The following is a 10,833-nucleotide window of genomic DNA, read 5'->3' as shown; positions in this document are numbered from 1 at the left end:
CCATTTTTAGTAATTTCCATATTTAGTAAGCTTTAGTTCTTAAGTAGTTACCTTTTTCATAATTTGTAGTAATTAGATTTTAAATATTTAGTAAGGTTTAATTCTCATGTAAGTTAATTAATAAAAAAATTATTTTTGGTCTGACGAGTTATATCCGAAATGTCAAAATTGGCACTTACCACTAAGTTTAGAATTCCTAATCTCTAAAAGGACAATAATCTAGAATACTTCTAATCTTTATTACTTTTGCAACTTATACACTTGTAATACTCCTGATGGGTAGCAACAAGTTTTTGACGTTGTTATCGAGAATTGATGCATTTAAGCTATGGTTAATATTGATAAAGACCTGATAGGGTATAATCCGATTCATTTTTCTTCTGTAAATATTTGTAAATATTTATTCTCCCTTTTGTTTTATTTTTGCTCATTTTTCTCATTTGTTTTCATTTGCTTGTTCTTTTAGTTTTTATGTTTGAATATTATACTGATGAAGCTAGACCTTTTAGGGATTATGCAATATCATTTGTCAATAGATCCCAACCCCAATGATCATTACAAAGCTTAAAGCCTAGAAATGCTTCTGCCAAGTCTATCCTATTACAGCCTTGTCCTCATAGATAACCAATCTAGCCAATAAGATAGATGCCATTGGAACCTCTATGATCATAGTCCAATCTCTTCTTTTTAGAGTCCACTTGTCAATGGTAATATTTGTGATGGAGATTATTATGGTGATAGGTGTGTGTATGATCAACATTCAAAATTTTATCTGAACACCTATACTCAAGAGTGAGAAATAGATTAGGTGTCTTACGGGGAAGCAACCAGGGGCAATTTTTTAGTTCGTCACCTATATACACCCTTTCTTATCGTAGTGAGTTTCTTCCATCTTATTACTCACTATAATATCCACTCTCTAATTTTCCACCATCATATCACATTCCAACATATGACCCACATCCTCTATACCATTCACCACCACAATACATTTCATCACCTACTCAATATCACCCATTACCTCCATAAGAAATGAAAACCTCTCATGAGGAATCTTTCACCGAGTTCATCCAAAACCAAACCAACTTCTTCAAAACCCAAGTGGCTGCTTTGAAAAGCCTTAATAGATTAGTAGATCCCACTTGGTTGGATAGAATGGAGGGCACATTTGAGGATGATCGGAGGAAATGAAGTATAGTGGATATTGATGATAATGATGAAATAGTTAAAATAATAATATCACCATTCACATTTGTTGCAGGTGTAGAATAATCCTTGCCAAATTACCAATGCAACTGCTACACCAATACCATGCACAGCTCATAGCCTAAAATGTCAACTAGTTATACTTCAACTTTAGGAACGGTAACAGCTGGTCCATTGGCAGTCACAATAAGGCAACCCACCATAAAGGCTTCTTTGTGGAGTATTACAAAACTGAATCTCCCAGTTTATGTGACGAAGCAATACCTAAATTCTCGCATTAAGCACACAATGGAACATAGCTGCTCATTTGGAAAGGGAAGGTAAATCTAATAAAACGAATACAATTATAAAGCATAAAAATACATATCTTAATGTAGCCTCTATCAACAATTCGTTCAAGTGGAATAATCCTGATATATTTCCTACCGAGATGCTTCCCAAAGTCGACGTTCAATTCCCAATTTTCGAAGCTCCAACAGTCCTTCCTCAACTAAACAAGTAGAAACATGAAATATGTACTTGCAAGGTTTGGCTCAGTCATAACATATATATATATATATATATATATATATATATATATACACAATGCAAGTAAATAATAGATATGCAACAATACTTCCATGCCAAGAAATCAATGCTTATAGTAAACTTAGAATTACCATCAACAGCATCATCTAAACTTGGTGAATGCCCACTATGGCTGATCCAAAATTTAAGTCGCTCTTTGGCCATTTCCTCCTCTATGCCATGGGCTTTGGCTCTTCTCCAAAAATATGTAAGCCATGCCTATATAGTCACGAACCTAATATTATATTCCTCTTTCCATATGTCAAATAGGACATACAAAATACTCAAAGGACAAATATTAATGTACATTGTACAGTGACAATTGCTTAACCAGGAATCATTTAACTGGTTGGATAATTCATTTAAAGGAACACAAATTGAGAATCCAAGATTAAGCTAACATTAAGCCAACAGGTCTAGCCAAAGGAGTCAAGGCCTCTCATCCTTTATTTGTTGGCAAGGAAAACATAAGAGACATGAATAGGGAAATTGCAAAATTATGAAGCAGATGCAATTTAATTTGCAACTGTGAAGTCTGATTTCCACTAAAATGTACATCTTACGTATTGGGTTTTATAATCAGAGGCTGAAATTTTTTTATTAGCTGGGTCAGGATAAAGTTTGTGCCACCAGCAATCAAACAAAATCTTTTAATAGGAAGACCATGTGGGTGCATTACAGAATGAAATGCCAGAAAACGCCATTGAGATAAGAATCCAGATAAGAAAGAGAGAATGAGATAAAAATGCCATTGAAATACCTCCTTGAATAGAACATCCTCAGACTCCTCTGGACTCAGTTCTGCAATAAAGTATACTGGTCATTCTTGTGATCACAAGTATTAATAAAGCTATCAATTGTCAAAATCAAAGACATAGAAAACTGGTTACATCAAGATGATATGAAACAATGAGAAAATGAGAGAGACGTTCTTTTTCACCCTTTCTATTAATGGTTCTAAGTCTCTATCTCTCCTTTGGGTACCCTAAAGTGCAAGGTTTAAGCTTGTTGGATCATAACTCTTTCAAAAGTTGATAATCACCAGTTGCTTCCACTAGGACCAAACAGATCATTGAAAGCCATTTCAAATCCAGCTTCCCACCAGGAAAAGGGAATAACGAAATACTTAATATTGGCCAGGATATCCACAACAGAAAGGCATGTAAAATTAGATAGGCTGTGGATATAACTTCGACATTGGGAGTGAAAGACAAACCTTGCACAAGGAGGTAGACCCTCCAAGAGCTCACCTTACTAGTTGAAGCAAATCAACTAAAGCAGACCATATATATTATTTGAAAACATATTCAACTGTTTTAATTTTCTGAGCAGTACAGGCTATTAATCACCATTTTTTACTCCTTTATTTGGCACACGGTAATACAAAACTAAGAGAAGAGCAACTATCTAATAACTAAATAAATAAATATGACTCACCAAATGCCTCCATAAACTTTGGATCACGCGGTGATTTGATATCTGAAAAACATGCAAGTAAGAATTCAGTCAGATTAGAGGAGACAGCTTTAGAGACAGTTATCTGTGGCTAAAACATGCATTTTATTAGCGAAAAGCACTGAAATCAGCTAGTAAACAATAAGATGAAAGAAATGTACCAATTGGAAAAGCCACCAGAAGATTTAGCAAATATGATATAAAGAAATATAGAGCATACCTGACAACGAGAGTCTAACAGAATTTGCTCTTCTCTGTTGTGCCAATGCATTCACAATAGCTTCCTCAACCTTCATAAACACAGCCAGAAATTATTAAACATGTGGAATGCACATAGCACGTTAACTCCAAAATTGTTTTGGGTGGATGGGAGCACCTTTAGGGATGCAAGCTCCCTCAAACCCATTTCAACCAAAAGCATACTCTCAATGTTTCCTTCTCCAGTCAGGTCATTCAAGTCCTCAACAAGTTTGCTCCTCTTTTCATTCTCATCATCACCTGCTTGACGTTGTAAATAGTCTTAAAACATGATAAATGTGTATCATATGATACGAGAAAGGTGCTCCTATCTAGCTAACTAGAACCACATCTTGCCAGTAAAAAAGATAATTGGCTATTAACCACAAAGCATAAACTGTTTATTTACTAGCCTTTTTCAGAAAACTCTTCCTTTGCTTTTTGTCCAGCAGAAACAACCACCTCAAAAGGAAGAGGTGCTAATGATGAACGGTACTCATGCTTTGATACTGCGATATCTGCACATATACCTATAAAGCAAGGGAAATTATGTGAAACAGTATGGCCACAGTGATGATAAACTGTACATTATCTACCTTTAAACACAATGGAAGCACGGATATGGACACGCAATACAGATACAATACAACACAAACACGACGGCATGGCAATTTCTAGAAACCTAAGACAAGGGTATAGCAGGACAAAGCAATAAAAAATATTTTTATATTTTTTTATATCCATAATTTTTCATATGAATATAAATTAAATATAATTAGAAAGTAATTAATGGTGTGTAAAAGTAAAAATAAAATAAAATAAAATAAAATTATAAACATAATTAGAATTGTGCAGAAAAAATTAATAAACACATTACAATTTTATTAATTTAATTTTTAATGCTAATAGTTTATAAAATGTTAAATTTATTAAGTAATTTAATTTTTTTTCCTTTCTTTCCTTTCCATTTCCTCTTTCCTTTTTTTCTTCTTTTTCTTTTCTTTCTTCTTCTCCTTCCCACCTGTTCTTTTTTTTTCCTTTTTTCTCTCCCAAATGCACCGTTTAGGTGCTATTATAAATGACCCAGTTTTTTTGTTTCATTTCTCCCTTCTTCTTTTATCTGTCTACCCTCTCCATCCTCTCATTTCTCTCTAAGTTCTGCCCAGATTCTGGTGCATGCGGCCACCATGCCAACCATCGTCAGCTGCCATTGGCCACTATCAGCCGCCACCAGCCACTGTTCGCCAGTGTCCATTTTCAACCAAGAAATAACCCAAAACTCATCTCAGCCTCCTCTTCCTTCATATCCAGTTAGATTTTCCAAAAAAAAAAAAAAAAAAAAACCTAAAAATGCTTAGATCTACAAAAAAGAACCCACAACTTCCATCTCTTTTTTTACTGTTTTCCGTCACCTAATCAGTGTCCAAGCGTGTCTTGACCGTGTCCGATTTGTTTTTATTTTTTTTAGTGTCCCAACGTGTTCGGTACGGCATGTTGACGGCGTGTCTATGTCAGAAATTGGTATGAGGGAAGGTCCACCGTGTCGGTGCTTCAAAGATTACCACACTCTCGACCTTTACATGTGGCAGGATGAAGCAAAATAAAAAAAACTAAAAAGAAAAAATTCCATAGTAGTTCATCCATGCCCTTTAAAATAACTGCTGCACTCTTCAACAAGAATAAGTCAAACGAACAAAATTTTGAAAGTGAACAGCGCGTTTAACTCTCCATTATAAATTTCAAACATAAGATATCCAGTAATTACCATATCTTGCAGCTAAGGCCCAGTACCGAGCAAGCCAACACCTCTTAAGGACAACTTATTCCTGAAATTCAGATACAAAAACTACTCAATCTTCTAATCAAAGTGAAAGACTCTTGCGTCTTGCAAATATATAAGCACATACCATCTCTTTCTGAGTCAATATCATTCTTTGAGTCATTGAACGAAGGGCTTTTACTTCAGATTCAGCTCCATAAAGCTGCCTCACAATAGCTGTTGCCTCATCTTTAGCATTCTAATTTAAGCCAAAAATTAAAGCATACGGGAATATAGCATAGCAACAGCAAAAGTTATTACATTAATTTAGAAAGAAAGATTATAATATAGGATTATACTGTACACCCAAGGACTACTTGCTGATATTTACCTCAACTTCAGATCTAAGAGACAAGATCTCCTTGTCTACAACATCCTTATTTTGTTTTGCAACCTTAAGTCCAGCCTGTCAAGATAAAAGAAAAGGCAAAGAAAGATTCTTCTTTTGCATTTTCTTGAAGCTAAAAATAAAAGGAAAATTTATGGCATATCCAATTATCAGACGGAACCTGTCAAGTTTATCACAATAGTTGAAACTCAAAATTCAACTCATTTTGTGATTAACAACAAGGCTGAGTTTGCCTAGCTCAAATCAACATTAAATAAGAAAAAGAAAAAAAAACCTGAAATAGAGCTGGCTAGCCTAGAATTATTAGTTATTTACGTATTGCAAACAGAGCAGAATCCCAATTTCCAGTTACCTCTCTTTTCCACAATGCTGCCTCTTTTCTGTAGATAGTAACACAAGATGTTAGAAAAAGGTAAATAAATAAAACAAGAGGGGATAGAAAAAGCTATACATTAGGTTGTAAGAACCGCAACCTACCTATTTAACAGTTTGGCTTCCAAAGATACCCCTTCTCCAAGAGCAGCAACCTAAAAACTCAAGAAAAATGAGCAAAGCCAAAAGACATTTGATATGATTATGGTCCTTATGGTTGCCACGAACCATAAAAAAATATTAATTAAAAAAAACAAAATGCAAATAAATACAAAGTCGACAAAAAAATGCAGAGCTTTAAAATGTATAAGCCGATCCACCATTATCAGTACATAAAACCCACTAGGAGGGTTCAAGAATTAATTGTGCAAACAATGAAAATTGAGCAAAAAGAATATCTAAGGTAAACACACACACACACAAAAAAAGGAAAGTAGAAAAAACAAAAACCTAAAGTCCATAAAAGGAATAAAAGCCCAAAAAGAGAGTATAAAAATCCTCTTGGTCCATGAAGAAAACCATATAAAGAAGTTCCTCAAACCCATTGCCTTATGGGTAAACTACCCACATGATCACTTACCTTTTTAAGAGCTTCTATATTAATCACCGAATTTTGAAAAATCATGTTTTAATCACCAACATTTGTAACTGCTACTCTTTTGGTTACTTAGTTGTTAAAATAATGAACTTGCCACCTAGCATTCCACATCACCATACCATAGGTGGTATATACATGTCAAAGGTGACAAAAACAATATCTTTCATAGTTGGTTGATCAAAGCAAAAAATCTTGAAAAGTTTGGTGACCAAAATTACTCTAAAGTCTTCATTAACTATAAATTACTTTCAATCAGCATATTCAAATTATTCCAAAAGTAACATCTACATGTATATTGCTCCCCAATTTAATATATCAATATCAACTTTAAATTTTGATTATTACCATACTTTCAAGAAATGATTCTTTAAAGAATTTAAATTTTCGTTTACATGTAAACCTACAAATTCTTTAGTCACTCGCTAATTTGAGAATTGAAAAAACTTTCTAAATGAAGTTATAAATTTCAAGTTATGTTCTAGCATTTTAAGAAGTTATTTAGATTATCTATATATATATATATATTAGCATCCCTAAATTGTCTCCAAAATAATCCAATGATTAGAGTTTAAAGTTTAAAGTATTAGCAAAGTGATGATTAGGAAATAGGAGAGAATTATCAATCATGGTATGATCCAACACTTGAGAAGATTAATGTGGCATAATTATAGATAATTGGGATTATATTAAAATTATCAATAACACTACATGATTATTAATTTTTAGACAAAATTTTATGCAAAAGGAATTGTTGAACTCGATATATAATTTCTACTAAATATATGCTTAATTAAGTGATTTTTTAAGAAAGAAAATTTAAAATATTAAGTATAATTAAGATTCCAAATTTGATGAAAATTTTAATTATTAGTTTAATTAATACAATTTATATTGACTGATAGAACTTAGAATAAATTACCTTTTTGGTCCCTTAACTTTTTGAAATTTTCTACTTTGCTCATCCAACTATGAAAGATAATATAATTGTCACCTCTAACATAAATATGCCATCTACGCAAGGTATCGTGATGTGGAATACCAAATGGTAGGTCCATTATTTTTTAACCGGCAGTGTCTAGTGACCAAAATAATAACATTTTAAAAGTTTATGATCAAAATGTGATTTTTCAAAGTTGAGTGACTAAAACAAAACCTCCCAAAAGTGACCAAATGGATAATTTACCCTTGCCTTATAGTATTAAATAAAAAGAATAAAAAAATAAAAAACAAATCAATTACATATTTACCTTTTTCTCAAGCTCTCTAACTCTGGCCTCCTCTTCCTTGCATCTTTCTTCCTCAAGTCTGACCTGTACAGTACATTCAAGAATCATTAAACTAAAATCAGATGATATAAGATGCTATGGTAGCTACCTGTTAAATTGACAACAAAAGAAAAAGAGTTGCACACCTTGTCTAGGACATTCTCATTTTCTTGCAGCATATCCAGCGGCATAACGAATAATTATCAGTTTCACAGATTGCAAATTAAGAATGCATTTTACTTCTCTTATAACAGAAACAAACATGTATGTCAATAAAGTCTGATTAGTGTACTTCGTCACGAAGTGCAGAAGCCTCACAGTGTTCTCCAGTATCTTTTGAATTAAACCCAATGTCAGATGCGAATCTGCATTCATGGATGTTTACATTGTTTATTTGTTAGATAAAAAACCACGAAAGAACTTTCCTTAGGAGCTAGAATTTTAAATACAAACTTACAGACATATAACAAAATGTCCTTTTGTCTTGATCAGAAAGAAATAACAATTTTCTTTTAAATAGTGATTGCTTTCAAAGCAGGAACTCAATAGGAAAGCTTAACCATGACGATATAAATTCCTGTTATCAGATTTTGAAATTCTATATAAGCAAGTTAAAAGAGCACAAAAATGAAACAAGTATATACATCTTAAAAACACACAATAAACAAGTTGGTATCTAGATTTTATTTGATCATCCAGAAAGTCCTATATAGAAGAAGGAAACCCAGTTCATTTTTGCTATTCTTCAAAGAGTGAGTGTGTGTGACTGTATATCCATTACTGTATTTTATACCCTTTCTCTGTTTGCAGGTTTTTCGGTGGCTCTGAAGGTAGAGATACAGCAGTCCTCAGTGATGATTTACTGGGTGGTGGTACAGGTGGTGCTGTACGAAGGGACGTTGATGACCTTCCAGCTGATGTTGATTGAATTGTTTGTCCTTCCTCTACCAAGTTCCGCGCAAACTAACTCCAAAGTGTCATCAGATATTCCAGTAAAACCTCCATATACATTACCAAATTACACAGAAATCATAAACACATCTACTTTGAAGTATATTATTTTATTAGATGAAACATAATCCAGCTATTATCCTGCTATTAACAATATCCTGATACATATTCTTAACTGCCAAAATTTTCAATCAAACACAAAATCCGAGAAGAAATAACTTAACATTACATATCCATTTTATATTTATTACACTGACAGTGTATAAATGTTAGACTTTGTCAGTAAATCAAATGAGAACACTTAATTAATGAACAGCCCTTAAAATAAATATATAAAAATTATTAATTTTTTAAAAAAATTACTCATTAAAAAAGTGTTATTAACCTCCTTAATAAAATGATATCACATGATTCACTGAAAGTGGATAGATCCTATACATCTATACACTGGCGTTGGATCAAATATATACCCAACTTACATAAAAAAAAAAAGAATCTAAGACACAATGCAACTAAAATCAACTTTGCGCCTCATCAAACTCAAAGGTCAATCCCAGTCTCATCACAAAGAAAAAGCAAACGTGTAAAACACGAAGGCATTATAAGTTTAGCACATCGAGTACATTTACCGCAGGTGAAGGAGACTCCCGATCCTCGTAGAGTTAATAGCAGCTTTATTACCGGAACCATCAGCCGTTGCTGCGGCGTTAATGTTCCTAGATATAGCGAGAGGAGGAGGAGCACTATACCGGAAATCCAGATCGTCGCCATCATCTTCTTCATCCTCGTCGTCAGTCGTCTGCGAAGCAATGACCTGAGCCAGCCGGTGAGCCGCAGCTTTCGCGGCGAAGTTCTTCGTGCGCTTGATGCTGGACATCCCAGTGGCGGAGGAAAAACGGGCACGGTGGGGCTGCTGACGTGCCAGCGACAATGAGGGTGACTCAACACCTCCGCCGGTGGTCCCCTTCCCCGACTCGCTACTCCAGCGGCGCGTGTAGACCGGGCTCTCGGTTCGCTTCCAGTCCATCAAACCGAAGAACTTGTGTTTATTTAATTTCTTTACTTGTACTAATTACAAGAGAGAAACAGAAATGCGCCTAGATCTTCGTTAAAGAGAGTAAGACAGAAGATGAGTATGACTGAAAGTTAGACGGACGATTTTTTGTTTGCTTTTTTTTTGCTCCTTTTTGTCGTTTATTGATGATTTTGTGGAAAACATGCTTAAAAGGGTTTAGTTTGACTCTTTGTTTTTGTTGGCAGTTGGATTTCAATTGTCGGTAGTTCGCTTATGCTTGTTATATTTATTTATCGGTCAACTAAATCAATTCGCAATTCGTCATCTAGTAAATACACGCTCAACGGTTACATCGGTTACATTACCATAAGTAAGGATTGATATATAGAAGCACGAAGAGTTCAGACCACTCACACAGCATGCAGATCTACCCACACAGTTAGATCTAGGTCTGCAAGACACCTGCACCACATTCACGATGGCTCGAAGGAGTAAGTGCGCTCCAAGATCTTCCAAAGCAATCAGGATCGATAAGAGCTTTCAGTAAGATTTGGTTAACCTTGAAAATCAAAAAGAGCCTTCTGTATTAATGTGTAATCGGTGTAATCTCTTATTTTTATGAGATATTATAATCCAATGATTTTAGGGACTAGCCATAAGTAGAGCTAGAGGCCTTAACTATAAATAGAAGGTCATCCCACCCTCATTTGTACATCATTAGACATTTTGCTTCAGTAATATACATTGTATACTTCAGCAATTCTCTTGTTCTCTTGTTTTGTCAAATTTGCACATTCTGTCTTTTCGGTTGTTTTAGTACCTACACGCTTGTGTTTTAAGTTGACTTAGGCTTAAAAGAGGTGATTCCAAGCCTAAGACTGCACAGATTCTGAGCTTTAGGTGTGAACTTGTGACAGCCAAAACTCAACCCCCAAGCTTACGCGGCTTTAAGACTAGGGCATGCATTCATCTGATATCTTAGATCAACCTAACGATCAC

The 10,833-nt window shown here is 34.3% G+C and overlaps 1 pseudogene across 1 annotated transcript; it reads right to left on the bottom strand.

The window, feature by feature from the left end:
• Positions 1-1,206: 1,206 nt before the first annotated feature.
• Positions 1,207-10,087, bottom strand: LOC111309337 (coiled-coil domain-containing protein SCD2-like; annotated as a pseudogene). The gene is made up of 17 exons (XR_016332388.1): positions 9,449-10,087; positions 8,662-8,831; positions 8,161-8,233; positions 8,015-8,065; positions 7,851-7,913; positions 6,111-6,160; positions 5,986-6,013; positions 5,616-5,690; positions 5,373-5,483; positions 5,231-5,291; positions 3,879-3,995; positions 3,605-3,726; positions 3,449-3,518; positions 3,211-3,252; positions 2,534-2,574; positions 1,866-1,992; positions 1,207-1,696 (listed from the first exon to the last, which is right to left on the bottom strand). The product of XR_016332388.1 is annotated as a coiled-coil domain-containing protein SCD2-like (transcript).
• Positions 10,088-10,833: the final 746 nt, after the last annotated feature.

This window comes from Durio zibethinus, chromosome 2 (assembly GCF_047325235.1).
Source record: "Durio zibethinus cultivar Kanyao isolate XHJ-2024 chromosome 2, ASM4732523v1, whole genome shotgun sequence".
Lineage (NCBI taxonomy): Eukaryota > Viridiplantae > Streptophyta > Magnoliopsida > Malvales > Malvaceae > Durio > Durio zibethinus.
Note: the sequence above shows the minus strand (reverse complement) of the source record. Positions and strands in the feature narration are given on the sequence as shown.